Source organism: Cnephaeus nilssonii, assembly GCF_951640355.1.
Source record: "Cnephaeus nilssonii genome assembly, chromosome: 11".
NCBI lineage: Eukaryota > Metazoa > Chordata > Mammalia > Chiroptera > Vespertilionidae > Cnephaeus > Cnephaeus nilssonii.
The window spans coordinates 12,263,093-12,277,479 of NC_137082.1; positions in this window are offsets into that span (position 1 = coordinate 12,263,093).

Below are 14,387 nucleotides of genomic sequence, written 5' to 3' on the forward strand. Positions count from 1 at the left end.
AGAGGGATTCTATCAACCTGTCACTCTGATTATATCACTTCACCATCAAAGCCTTCCAAAGCCTTCCCATCACATTTTGAATAAAATCCAAAGTCCTTGGCATGGTCTGCAAGGCCATTCATCCCTAGGCTCCTGCCTGCCCCTTTGCTTTCACCCCTCTCCCTGCTCTCCCCTGAGGGTGTTCTGCTCCATTGTCACTGTCCTCCTCACTGTTCCTCACACATGACCACATGGGCTCACCTAATGCAACCCCTTTCCAGCCCCCATCCCAGACTCCTCTACCCTCTCTGACCTCCTGTCCTATTACTCTTCACTTCCCTCACTCCCCTTCAGACGTATTGGCCACCAGTCCATTTTCCAATGCACCAAGCATACTGCCACCACAGGGCCTTTCTTCTGGCTGTCCTCCCTGCCTGGAACATCTTTTCCAGGCTAGCCACGTGGCTCATTCCATCACCTCCTTCAGGTGTCATCTCAGCAACCCCTTTAGCTGACAACCCTGTTTATAATAACAGCCTCCCCCCGCCCAACACACACACATACACAAAAGTCTCACAATCCTTCCCCTTTTCTGCTTTATTGTTCTCCATAATACCACCTTCTGACACACTATATTGTATTTATTTATTTTGTTTATTATTTATCTCCCTCCAATAGAATGTAAATTTCTCCCCCGATAGAACATGAATTCAAAAACTGAAAAGCAAAGAGAACAAAGACTGAAAAAAAAACAACCACAGAATATTCAAGGACTGTGGAACAACTAGAAAACATAAGCATAATGGGAACACAAGAAACAGAAGAATGAGAGAAAAAAACAACAGAAATATTTGATACCATAATAACTGAGAATTTCAGCAAAGTAATGCCAGGCACCAAGCCACAGATCCAGGAAGCTCAGATAAATATCAAAAAACTACACCTAGGCATATTACAAGTCAAACTACAGAAAAATCAAAGATAAGAAGAAAATCCTCCCAGAAAGAAACTCACTACAGACTGATTCATTTGCCTTTCAGCATAACCATTATTGCTTGTCTCCTTTTCGGTTCTTATAAGTGTATTTCTAGTAGCACATGATCTCACTCATCTAGGGGAAATGATGAAGAACATAGACTGATGAACAAGAACATACCCAGAAACAAGGAGGCATGGATCAGACTGTTGGGCCTCAGAGGGAGGGTAGGGGAGTGTGGGGATAAAGGGGAGAGATCAACCAAAGGACTTGTGTGCATGCATATGAGCCTAACCAGTGGTTAAGGACAACAGGGGGGTGGGGGCATGCATGGGGAGGAGTGTGGGATGGGAATGGGGGGATGAGGACAAATATGTGATACCTTAATCAATAAAGAAATTTAAAAAAAAAAAAGAAGAAAATCCTGACCTGGAAGAAACCAGAGGAAAAAACAGGTCAATGATAGAGGAACAAAGATAAGAATTAGGTTTGCCTTCTCCTCAAAAACTATGCAAGCAAGAAGACAGTGAAGTAAGATACTTAAAGTGTTGAGAGGAAGAAAAAAACCAGCAACCTAGAATTCTGTACCCTGAAAAATTATCCTTCAAAAGTGAAAGAAAAATAAAAACTTTTTCAGATAAACAAAAATTGAAGGAATTTGTTGCCAGTACACCTGCCTTGCAAAGAATGTTAAAAGAAGTTCTTTAGAGAGAGAGACAATGATATAGGTCAGAAATTTGGATCTACATTTAAGAAAAAGGAAGACCATCAAGAAGACATAAATGAAGGTAAAATAAAAACTTTTCTTTTTCTTATTCTTAATTTCTCAAACAAATAACAATTTGTCCATAATAATACCAACAATGTATTCAATTTTGTATGCTTATGTATATATCTTGTGTATGTAATGTATATATGTTTATGTATGCTATATATAAGTAAAGTGAGTGACAGAAATGATACAAAGGACAAGAAGGAGAAATTAGAATTCTTTTGGGGTTTTTTTTTTTTGCAATGTTTATTTGTGTATATTTTTTTTTTTAATTTTTATTGTGTTTTTTACAGAGTGGAAGAGAGAGGGATAGAGAGTTAGAAACATCAGTGAGAGAGAAGCATTGATCAGCTGCCTCTTGCACATCCCCCACTGGGGATGTGCCCGCAACCAAGGTACATGCCCTTGACCGGAATCGAACCTGGGACCCTTCAGTCCGCAGGCCGACGCACTATCCACTAAGCCAAACCGGTTAGGGCGAATTCTTTTGTTTTTATTAGGTACTAACACTACCCATGAAATGGTATGGTGTTATTTGAAGGTGGACTTATATTAGTTGTAAATGTATATTGCAAACACTAAAGCAACCACTAAAATGGTGTTTAGAAAAGTATAATTAATTTGCTAAAAGAGGAGAGAAAAATTGAATCATAAAATGCTCAATTAAAACCACAAGAAGCAGAAAAAGAATGGAAGACAAAAAATAGGAACAAAGGCAACAAATAAAAAGCAGTAACAAATATAACAGATATTAATCCAATATGCAATAATTACTTCGAATGTCAATGTTCTAAACCATACCAATTAAAAGACAAGATTGTCAGAGTGGATCAAAAAACAAGACCCAATGCTATATGCAACACACACACACACACACACACACACACACACACACACACACACCATGGGTGGTAAGTGCAAGTCTTTGCAGATGACTAGTGAGCTCACACAAAAAGCTGGCCTCACTGTACAGGATTGAGAAAAAGCACACAGACTTGAACAGTCAGCACTGCCCAAAGGAAAGCAACTGGGAGGCTGTCAGCACCCTGCCTGACTGCATAATTGAGAGAAGGCAAATAATCTTAAGAACCACCCGGCCAGTGTGGCTCCATGGATGCGCATTGACCTATGAACCAGGAGGTCATGGTTTGATTCCCAGTTGGGGCACATGCCCGGGGTTGCAGGCTCAATTCCCAGTAGGGGGCGTGCAGGAGGCAGTGATCAATGATTCCCTCTCATCATTGACGTTTCTATCTGTCTCACCCTCTCCCTTCCTCTCTCTGAAATCAATTTTTTATTTATTTATTTATTTATTTTTTAAATTTCTTTATTGATTAAGGTGTCACATATTCGTCCTCATCCCCCCATTCCCATCCCACACCCCTCCCCATGGATGCCCCAACTGAAATCAATTTAAAAAAAAAAAATTTTAAAGAATCCACCAAAACCGGTTTGGCTCAGTGGATAGAGCATCGGTCTGTGGACTGAAGGGTCCCGGGTTCGATTCCGGTCAGGGGCATGTACCTTGGTTGCGGGCACATCCCCGGTGGGGGGTGTGCAGGAGGCAGCTGGTCGATGTTTCTCTCTCATCGATGTTTCTAGCTCTCTATCCCTCTCCCTTCCTCTCTGTAAAAAATCAATAAAATATATTTTTTTTTAAAAAGAATCTTAAGAACCTTAATCTTAAGAACCTCCCAAAGGTAACAAGAAACGTGGACAGATGCTTCCATAGAAAAGGTCTGGGAAAGCCTCTGAATCCCTAGTGGGCTGGCAGGTACAGGTATTTCTTTCCCAAAGGTGACTGCTTCTTCAAATCTGGACAGCAATGTAAGACCTTAGGGAACGAAACAAAAAATCAAGAAACACAATAATTTTCATGTAACTGACCCAAAAGATATGGAGATCTATAATTTTCTGATAAATAATTCAAAATTACTGTTTTAAGGAAGCTCAGTGAGCTATAAGAAAACACAGAAAGACAAATCAACAAAATTTAGAAAACAATATAAGGAGATAGAAATCATAAAAAAGAACTAAACAGAATTCTGGAGCTAAAGAACACAATCAATGAAATGAAAAACGCAATGGAGAGCATAAACAGGAGACTTAAATAATCCAGAGAACGAATTTCTGAACTCAAAGACAGGTCATTTGAAAGTATCCAGTCAGAGGAGAGCAATGAAAAAGAGTGAAGAAAGCCTACATAAATTATGGAATATCATCAAATGAAATAATTTATGCATTATGGGAGCCCCAGAAGGAAAAGAGAAGGAGAAAGGGCAGAAAGCTTCTTTAAAGAAATGTGGCTAAGAACTCCCAAATCTGGGGAGAGATATAGACGTCTAAGTTAATAAAGTTTATAGGTTTCCAAATAAATTTGACCCAAAGAGATCTTCTCCAATACACATGATAACAAAACAGTCTAAAATTAAAGACAAAGAGAATTTTGAAGGCAGCAAGGGTGGAAAAAGAACTCATTAAGATTAATATACAAGAGTCAACCTCTTTCCTACATATCAATCATAAACAAGTGAAATTTGACATTTAAAAAAAACAATACTATTTACATTAGCACACCAAAAAATTAAATAGGTGTGAATCCAACAAGTATATATATAAGATCTATATGAGGAAAACTACAAAAGTATGATGAATAAAATTAAAGAACTAAATAAATGGAGAGATTTCTATGTTTATGGATATGAAAACTTGATATTGTCAAAATGTCAGTTGTTCCCAACTTGACCTATGGATTCCATGCAATCCCAGTCAAAATCCCAGCAAGTTATTTTGTGGATATCAACCAACTGATTCTAACATTTATATGGAGAGCTTTGCGCAGTGGCAGTACCATAGCCAATGAGGTTTATCGGAGGTACAATTATTGCTAAAAAAAAAAAAAAAATTATATGGAGAAGTAAAATATCCTGAATAGACAACACAATATTGAAGAAGAACCAAGTTGGAGAACTGACATTACCCAACTTTAAGACTTAACTATACAGTAAAGCTGCAATAATCATTCACTAAAATGCATACTGGCACCTATATGTCAGCTGTAGGTAAGTATTGCAATTCTGAGATAAATTAAGACATTTTTCCATCCTTTATTTCCCCTTCCTTCTTTCCTTCTTTCCTTCCTTCCTTCCTTCTTTCCTTCCTTCTCTTTCTTTGTTTCCCCTCCTTCATGCCTTCCTTCTTTCCATAACATTTATTGAGAATTTCATGTGCTGTGGATCCCAGGGACAGTCCAATGAATCCCACAGACCCCGTTCTCAGAATAATAATTTTAACTGCATAAAAAAAAAACATAGGTTTACAAAGGAACCTTATACTATTGAAATTCAATTATCAAAATGTTTTTAAATATGTGATATAACGACAAGTTATTATTAAAATAACAAGATCTAGCAGTGGATATAATAACAAGATCTATTAGTGGGTGTAGTAACCATAATTTCAAGCTAGTGAAGAGCATAAATGCTACTTTGAGATATCTACAACAACTATAATCTATAATTTTTATTAGTGACAATGTCACAAGTACTGCTAATACTACCATGATTTGTTGCCTATATTCATAACTGAAGGAAGGACAACATTTCAGTTAGAAATCAGACCCACCAAAGTTCACAGACCCAGATCCCTGCATTAAGTGAAATCTATTTCATGGATCATAGCACTCTTTTAATCAATGAATAGTTTAGACAAACTAGACCAGAATGAATAGATCAGGATGCATTGCTCATAATAAAGGTGAGTATAGACTTAGGAAACTTTCATTTCAAGTGTGTGTGTGTGTGTGTGTGTGTGTGTGTGTGTGTGTGTGTGTGTTACAGGTCATGATGCTAAAATACTTCCTGCAACTCATGGTTAGAACTATCTGAGAAGGCAGGCCCAGCACAGCCACTGCCACATTGCAGGTGCAAACATCCTTGTCCTTCCCTCTGGGCCCCAGTCAGCCTTGGTTGGCCCCTGTCTGCCCTCCTGCCAACACACAGGACCCAAGTTCAAAAAAGGCTGTGTTGTCAGTGGCTACACAATTATTTCCGCCCGCCTCGGGGAGAGGAGCAGGTGTAGCGATGCTCATGTCCTGAGCTCATCGCCTGTCTGGGAACATGCCCCTCCTGATGGCCACATGTTCCCACAGCAAATATTAGGAGAGCTGTTTGTGAGGAGCCAGCTGGCGGCATGTCTGGAGGTGCCAGGATGCAAAGGTTTGGGGCTAATTAAACCGCCTCTGATGAGACACTGTGGGGAACTTAGGCCAGGCAGATATTTTTGAGCTTTTCTGTATGTGTGTTCTTCTTATTCCCAATCCTGGATATCAAAGGAGCGAGTCCGGGAAAGGATATTGGAACCAGAAAAACAAAAGGTCTAAGGGAATCTACTCTCTGGTCTCCAAAGGGGAAGGAGGCCTGACACTCTGCAGATGGGAGGTTGAGGGAACAAATTCTTTGTCTGTCAGATTGTTGGCACTGAGCCCTGTGTAATCAAGAGGAAATTACTGAAGGGGAAAGTGGGCTTTGGGGGGATTTCAAACTGCAGCTCAATCCAGTGGTTCAGAAGAAAAACATTGGTGTCTGAAGCATCTGAGGTCAAATTCTGGCTACACTACTTCCTTGCTGTGTGACCTAGGGCAAGCCATTTTCCCTCTCTGATTCTTGGTTGTCTAGTCTGTAAAATGGGAAAATAATATCATCTACTTCAAGGGACTGCTGGAGGGTTTCAGTGAAAATATATAAAATACTTAGCCCAAGGCTCGGAATACCGTGAGAGCTCAATTATGGAAGCTCTCATTGTTACCATCATTATTATTCCCACTGCGGCCTGGTGTCTACATCTGTTCCTTAATGAGATTTATCGTCCAGGCTGGCCTTCTCACAATGCCAGAAATCACGGAACATAAAATCATACTAGTTAGCATTTATTGTGTGCCAGGTACAGTTCCGGGCACCTCGCATGCATTTTCTAATTAATTCTTAGCAGCAACTCTATGTAATAAAACCTATGGAATTATCATTATGGGTACCATATGGGTACCATCATGAATTTATCATCAACAACAACTGTGAAATTGTCATCATTCTTATCTTATCAGATGGGGAACCGGTTATCTATTGCCGCATTAACAAACTACCCCAACACCTAGTGGCTTAAGACAACTATAAGCATTTATTACCTAACAGTTTCTGTGGCTCAGGAATTCAGGGGTGGCTTGGCTGCACGGTTCTCTGAGGAGAGACAGTCAGGATGTTGGCCAGGGCTACTGTCATCTGAGGCTTGACTGGAGCTGGAGGATCCGCTTCCAAGGTGGCTCCCTCACATGGCCGGAGGTTGACGTGAAGCTGTTGGCGTGCGGCCTCAGTTCTTCCCAGGAAACGTTTGCGGTGTTTCTGGAGTGTTCTCCCAATATGGCTGAGGGCTTCCCCCGGAGTGAGTGATCCCAGAGAAAGACAGAAGCTGCAATGTCTTTATCCCCAATTTTTTTATTATGGAAAAACACACATAACCCAAACGTTACCATCTCTAGCCATTTTAAGTGTACAGTTCAGATATTAAGTAGACTCCTATTGTTGTGCAGCCATTACCACCAGTCATCTCCAGAAATTTCAACTTGCAAAACTGAAATTCTGTACCCGTTGAACAAGAACTCCTCACTCCCCTCTCCCCATGTCCTCTGACAACCAACGTTCTATCCTCTGTCTCTATAAATGTGACTATTCGAGCTACTTCATGTAAGTGGAGTCCTACAGTCTTTTTGTGACTAACTTATTTCACTCAGCATAAGGTCCTCCAAGTTCATCCATAAGGTAGTAGTGGTATGTGTCAGAATCCTCTTCCTTTTCAAGGTGGAGCCATATTCTATTGTCACTGTGCCTTTTTACTATCCACTGTGCCTTTTTACTATCCACACACACTGTCGCTTCTGCAACATTTTATTGGTCACACAGGTCAGCCCTCTTCACTGCAGAAGGGACGATACAAGGGAGTGAATTCTAGGAGACAAACATCATTGGGATTGATCTCCGAGCCCTGCTACTCCAGAATGTAGTTCCCAGAGGTTTAATGATTTACCTCAAGTCACACAACTGGCAAGTGACAGACTGGGATTTGAACCCAGATCACATGACATGAGTGCAATGGTGTCCCTGCCCCTCTATCCACACCTCAACATGGCTTCCCCTGATGAAGGGAGAGGCACCTAATGAGTGGAGGCCCCGTCAGCAGAAGGTCAGGAGGCCTGGGTTGGAGTTTCAGATCTGGCAGTAATTCACCATGTGACCTCGGGCGAGTCACTGCCCCTGTCTGGGCCTCAGTTTCCTTATTTGTCAGGCAGGGGCAATAATAACTACTTCGCATGATGTTGAGGTGAATAAAGAAAATGAATACATTCTATAAAGCTTAGTCCACAGATAGATATGCAGAAAGAATACATTTCCTTCTTTTAAGCTTTTTTCAATGTTTATTTACTAGATAATAATTCCATATGGTACCAACTGGAAAGGTATGAAAAGATCTACAAGGAAAATATTCCTCTCACTCAGTCTACCAGCCACCCAGTCTCCCGCTCCAGAGGCAACTACTGTTACTAGTTTCTTGTTGAAATATCACAGTTCTTTATTTTCTTAAACCAACCTAATTTCCAAGAACCTGCTGAGCTGGGGAGCCTGGGTCCCACCTGGCACCAAGGCATGGAGGGTGAAGGGGGACAGGGCCTTCTAGTTATCACTTACCTAACCACCTTAGTGACTTTGGGGATACTTCTTGTCCCAGGCATGTAGAACCCTGGGAGCCAAGGGGAGGAGCTGGGATTTGAACTCAGGTCCGGAGCCCGAGTTCTGAAGCATTTCATTACTTCACTGAGTTTAGGGACTGGTTCCTGGCAGCATTAGGGAGAACATCAAAATTGCAAGCATGCAATTGCCCAACAATGATGAATAGCACTGCCTCTTGCTGGAATGATATGCATGACTTAAAGTTGTAACCATGGATAATGTGAAGATATTAGAAATTCTTCAGCTATAATGTAAAGTTAAAAATAAATAATTCTAGACACAGCTGAGGCACTGCAGAGGTTTTGCCGATCCCTTCCCCCATCAAAAGCAAGATCAGGTGTTTCTTCTGGGTTCCCACAGCCTCCGGAGCCTTCTCCATCACAGCCCTTCTATCACCAGGCTCTTAACCCCTGTGACTTAGGTGACCTAGTTAACCCCGTAGATATGAGAACCAGACAGCCTGGGTTCAAATCCTGGCTCCTCTACTTTCTAGCTATGTGACCTTGGGCAAGTTATGTCACGTCCCTGTGCTTTATGCACTGGACCTGGTAACAATAGTCCCAAGAACTATAGTGAGGATTAAACGTGTTGTCTCTTGTAAAGTCCTTGTCACAGTCCCTAAATGTTAGTTACTGTGGCTTGCCCCTCTCTGTACCAGACTGTGAGCTCCATGCAGGCAACAACCTTGTCTTCTCTGTGTTCCAAACACCTAGCCAGGTCCTAGAGAGACAAAGGTGAATGAGACCTGGTTTTTGCTCTCATGGGGTTTATATTCTCATAGAGGACACAGCCAAGAAATATATAGGCAGCTAAGTAAGCAGGAAGACATAGGCTTTTGCTGGGGAACTATGGAGAAAACGAAATGGGTGGTGATATAGGAGGGTTGGGGAGTGTTACTCTAGTGGGCAGTCAGGGAAGGCCTCCCAGAGGTGGTGATTGTGAGACAAGGTCTGATTGACAGGAAGAAGCTAACCACAGGAAGAGTTGGGAGAGCAGACTTTCAGGCAGAAGGCACAGCAAGGGCATAGGCCCTGAGACAGGAGCATTCTCAGGACACCTGCTTAGTTGGAGAGGGAGGAGTGAGGAGGAGAGTGGTGAGGAGGAGGTGGGAGAGATCAGCAGAAGCCCATCACAAGGCACCTTGTCAAGCAGGGTGAACAATGTGGAGTTTTCTCTGAGAGCAGTGCTCAGCCATTGGTGGGTTTAAGTCAGGGAGCAACATAGTCCTTCCGTCCCAGAGCCTCCCATAAGATGAGAATGGTCCCAGCCTACATCGGGAGGCACCTGCTCATTTAAGGCAAGGTCCGAACTCAGCCTGGAGCAGCTCAGCCTGGATCACTACCATCCATCCATGTCTCCGCCTCCTTGCAAGCCAGCCAGACTCAAGACCCCATTAATATAAATGAAGCCCTTTGCTGACTTGATTTCCAAATTAGTCCAGCCGTTCAAGATCTCTATTCCGGGAAATGTGAAATTTATGTAATGAAAATTAAAAGAGAAACTGGAGAGGCAGCTCCTTAAGTGCCTTCTTCCCGGGTAAGTGAGCCAGGTCTGTGCATCTGGCAGGAGATGGATGGAGGCGCCACCCAAGGCTGCTGCAGCCTATGACCCACAGGGAGGCAGGGAGCACGCTGGCTGCAGGCTGGGGGTAAAGCCCTCAGACGCCCTTTCTTCCCTCAAAAACAAGAGCCAGGATAAATAATAGCTCATGTTCACTGGTAAATGCACAGCCCTGTTCTAAGCACTTTAATCACACTGGTTATCTCATTTAACCCTCACAACAACCTGAGGGGGTAGGCAATACTCTTTTCCCCGTTTTCAAGATGGGGAAAACTGAGGCTTATATTGGAGTAATTACTTGATCAAAATCACACAGCAAAATAGTGGCCAAAATGGGACTCAGGTCTTTTGTCTTTTCCCCCCACAGACCTTCTTGTCCAGAACTCAGACAATGTGGAATAGAAGAAAGGCTCTGGAGTCAAAGAAACCTGGGTTCAAATCCAAGCACCAGCTACTGACCTGCTGGGTGACCTTGGACAAGCCACTTACCTCCCTGAGGCTCAACTCCTTTATAATCATAGCCCCTTTGCCACGGGGTTTATATCTGAATTACAGGAGATAACACGTAAAGATCCCAAGCACAGGATTTCAGATGCTCTCTCAAACTGTTGTGTGTGTTTTTTTAAGGGAGGGAAAATGTAACCTCTTAGAACTCAGAAGTCTTAGGGTAATGGTTCGGGTATGGTTAGATCCAGGGGCTCCAAAGATGTCATAAGGGTTCAGTTGTGTGTGTGTTTTTTTCCTCTCTCTCCACATAGTAGACCCTCACTAGGAGCTCCAGGGAATATTACAGCTAGAAATCTTGGTTCAAATAGAGCTTCTTTTTTTTCCAACAGGGCAGCAAAAGTCCCAGGATTCACTTTGATTGGACCAACTTGGATCATATGCTCACCCCATAACCAATCTCTACAGCCCAAGGGATGGACTATGTTGATTGGGCCACCTGGGTCACACGCCCACCGCTGGAGCTAGGGGGAAGGCTGCAGAAAGCCCAGGTTGAACCACTTATGAACGCTAACACTGCAGGTGGAGAGAGTGAACATTGACACGGGATGTTGCTTAAGACGGCAGGAGGAAGTGACCTCATAACTGGCGGCTACAGGTCCAGCTTCCAGCTCCTGGAGGGGCAGCTCTCAGACTTGGGTCTGACCTTCTGCACGAGGTGAGAGTAAAAAACTAGCAATAATAATATATGTCCTAGCCCTAGCCAGTTTGGCTCAGTGGATAGAGTGTCAGCCTTCGGACCAAAGGGTCCTGGGTTTGATTCCACTCAAGGGCACATACCTTGGTTGCAGGCTCCTCCCTGGCCCAGATTCGTGCAGGAGGCAACCAAACGATGTGTTTCTCTCCCTGGAAGTTTCTCTCTGTCTTTCCCTATCTTTTCTCTTCCTAAAAATCAATGAAAAAATATCCTCGAGTGAGGACTAACAAAAAATAATTTTTTAATATTAATAATATATTCCCTAGATCCTTCACATATATTAATCAGCCTAATCTTCACATGTAAAAGAGAGGTTACTATTACCATCATCATTTCCATTTCACAGGTGGGAAACTAAGGCAAAGAGCTACTTGCTCAAGGTCAAATGACTATTGACTGGCAAAGCTGAAAACATATGGCAAAGCCATGATCCCAACCGCCATGCCGGGTGCCCTGTGAATGAGCAAGGGGACTGGGTTCAAAGCCTCTTAGGCGTGCTGGGCTGAAGCTCATGCCTTATGTAGAGGGCACCGAAACCCAGCTCCAGCCCCTTATTGGCAGCACCTGGAAATGTGGGCCCACTATGGCAAGATGTTCTAATTTTCCCAAATACATCAGAGTTTTATGTGAACTCTCCTGACTTTAAAATGTGGACTCCGTTGTTTAATTGAAACATCAGGCAATCCAATAAATCAGCATCATTCTAGATGTCTAGGCGGGATCAGCTACAGAATTGGCGGGGCCCAGTGCAAAATGAAAACTCGGAGCCCTTTGTTCAAAAATTATTAAGAATTTAAAGACAGTGGCTGCAAAGCATTATAACAAACAACTGCCCAGTTGCACATCCATGGAGCCAGTCCTGCCCCTAAGTAATCCTAGATACTTGTTGAGGCAAAACGAACACAACACCTACAAGGTGTCAGGCATAGCTTTATATTAAAATAGGAAACAATTTCAAGCACTCACTATGTACTGCCACTGTGTGTACTAATACATTTAAACCTTGCAGCAGCGTTATACTATTATTCCTATTTTCCAGATGAGGACATTGGGGCTTCGGGAAGTGAAATCATTTGGTACTTGATAGAATTATCTGAGGTGGCAGGGATGAGGGAAAATAAATGGGAAGGGGTAAAATAAGAGAGGGAGAGAAAGACAAGAGGAAAAGCAGCCAATCAGGCCTGTCTCCCAAACGGGGTTGCATTCAGGTCTCTGCCACGACCGTGTGGAACTTGGGGAGGCCGCCACAGCCCCGAGAAGGGCCTATGGTATTTCTGAATCACGGTGCCATCCGCCCCGGCTTGGCTCCTCTCCAGCGATCCAATTACTAAATGCAGCCGCATTCTTTAAAAATGTCTTTCCTCTTATGTAATGCAATAGTGACAAACGCCAAACAGATGGTGCTGTGACAAGCTTTTTAAAAGTTGATTAGGAGCTCGTCTTTCAAAATTAATGTATGGGCATTTAAATGAGCTTCAGCTGGCCACAGAACTCCATCAAGATAAGTCACTTGATGAATTCATTGGCCGTGCTCACCTCCTCCCAGCCAGGGTTTGACATGAGTGACAGGTGGTCAAGTTGACTTGTGAGCAACAGTAAGAAGATACCTGGTTTGGATGGAATGGAGAAATGCCTTGGGCCTCACAAAAGCCCAAAAAGCTGGAGCCTCTACAATCTATTACCAAGACTATTTTTTCCCCAAACTTTTACACAGTCTCCGAGAGGACGGACCAACTCACGCTCCTACAGGGAGATGGGTTAGTCACAAACCATGTCAGATGTTGCCAGGGAGCTGTTTCCTCACCCCACCCCACCCCCTTCCTCAGTGTTCAGGGATGAGATCATTTCATTTGGAGCCAATTATAGATGGAGATGTACAGAGAAACCTCCTCGGAGCCCTCTTCTCCCATCATCACAGGCTGTATCATGCCAGGATAGGCAGGAACAGGAGGCTGGATGTCCGGTCCCAAGTTCAATCCCGGGGTTTGTGAAGGCCACGCATTCCTAAGCCATAGCGTGGATCTGTTACGCTAGAATGCTGGGCCCTAACCGTTCCCACCACAGCCTCTGCTTTCCTGCTCAGTCAAGAGCACATGCTTTGGAGTCCAGTTCAAATCCCAGCTACGGTATTTCCTAATCACGACAGCTCATGCAGGTCACAGGACTTTCCTGAGCCTCAGTTTCCTTATCTGTAAATGGGGAAAAGATCACCTACCATATAGGGTCATTGAGGCATTAAAACAGGCATCACTGTTTAGGGGTGAAAAAATGGTAGCTATGAAGGACTCTAAAAAGTATATGCTACAGAGCCAGGGCAATTCAGGCACTTACAATCTGCTTGGGAAGACGGCACAAACACAGATAAAATGATTTCCACATAAAACGGCCTCCTACGGCCAAAACAAGTGTAGGTACAGAGGCGGGGAGAGTTGGCTCCCAGGGAACCTGGCCTGGATGTAAGTTGGGCAGCCACTCGCTGGCCTCCTGGCTGATCTGCACCTCTCTCCTCTTCACGCCCCAGCATCTCGCCCCAGACCAGCATACACAGATGCTGCTGAAAAGCTTACCCAGTGACTCATTCACTCTCAGAGAGGGGGAACAGACAGTGATTCCCAGAAGCGCCCAGAGTCCTGGTTTAGGAAGGAGGATGGAAAAGCAGCAACATTTGGGCCAGTTCCTGCCCAGCCTCCAGGACAGCTGAAAGATACACCCTTCCCCCCAACTCCATTCTCTGTGCTCCTGGGTCCAAAGGCCTGTCTCCCAAACTGAGGGGAAACTGAGCTGGCACACGCCTAGCAAGGAACGGGAGTCACGACTCCCCAAAAGCTCTGTATCCATTACAGCGGTGCTTCCCCAAGTGGCAAGTGGGGAACTCAATCTGAGATGGTTTTACACCATCCCAAGATGAGACATTAAATAATAGACTACAAGATGGTTTACAACAGCATTGAATATACTAAAAAGGGACTGAATGGTACCCTTTAAATGAGTAAATGGTATGGTATATAAATTGTATCTCAATAAAGCTGTTAAAATATACATTAATAGATGGGAGCAGGCTGGAGGAAGTCATGGGGGGGGGGGAAGGGGGCATATGTAATACAGCCGAACAACCTTCTG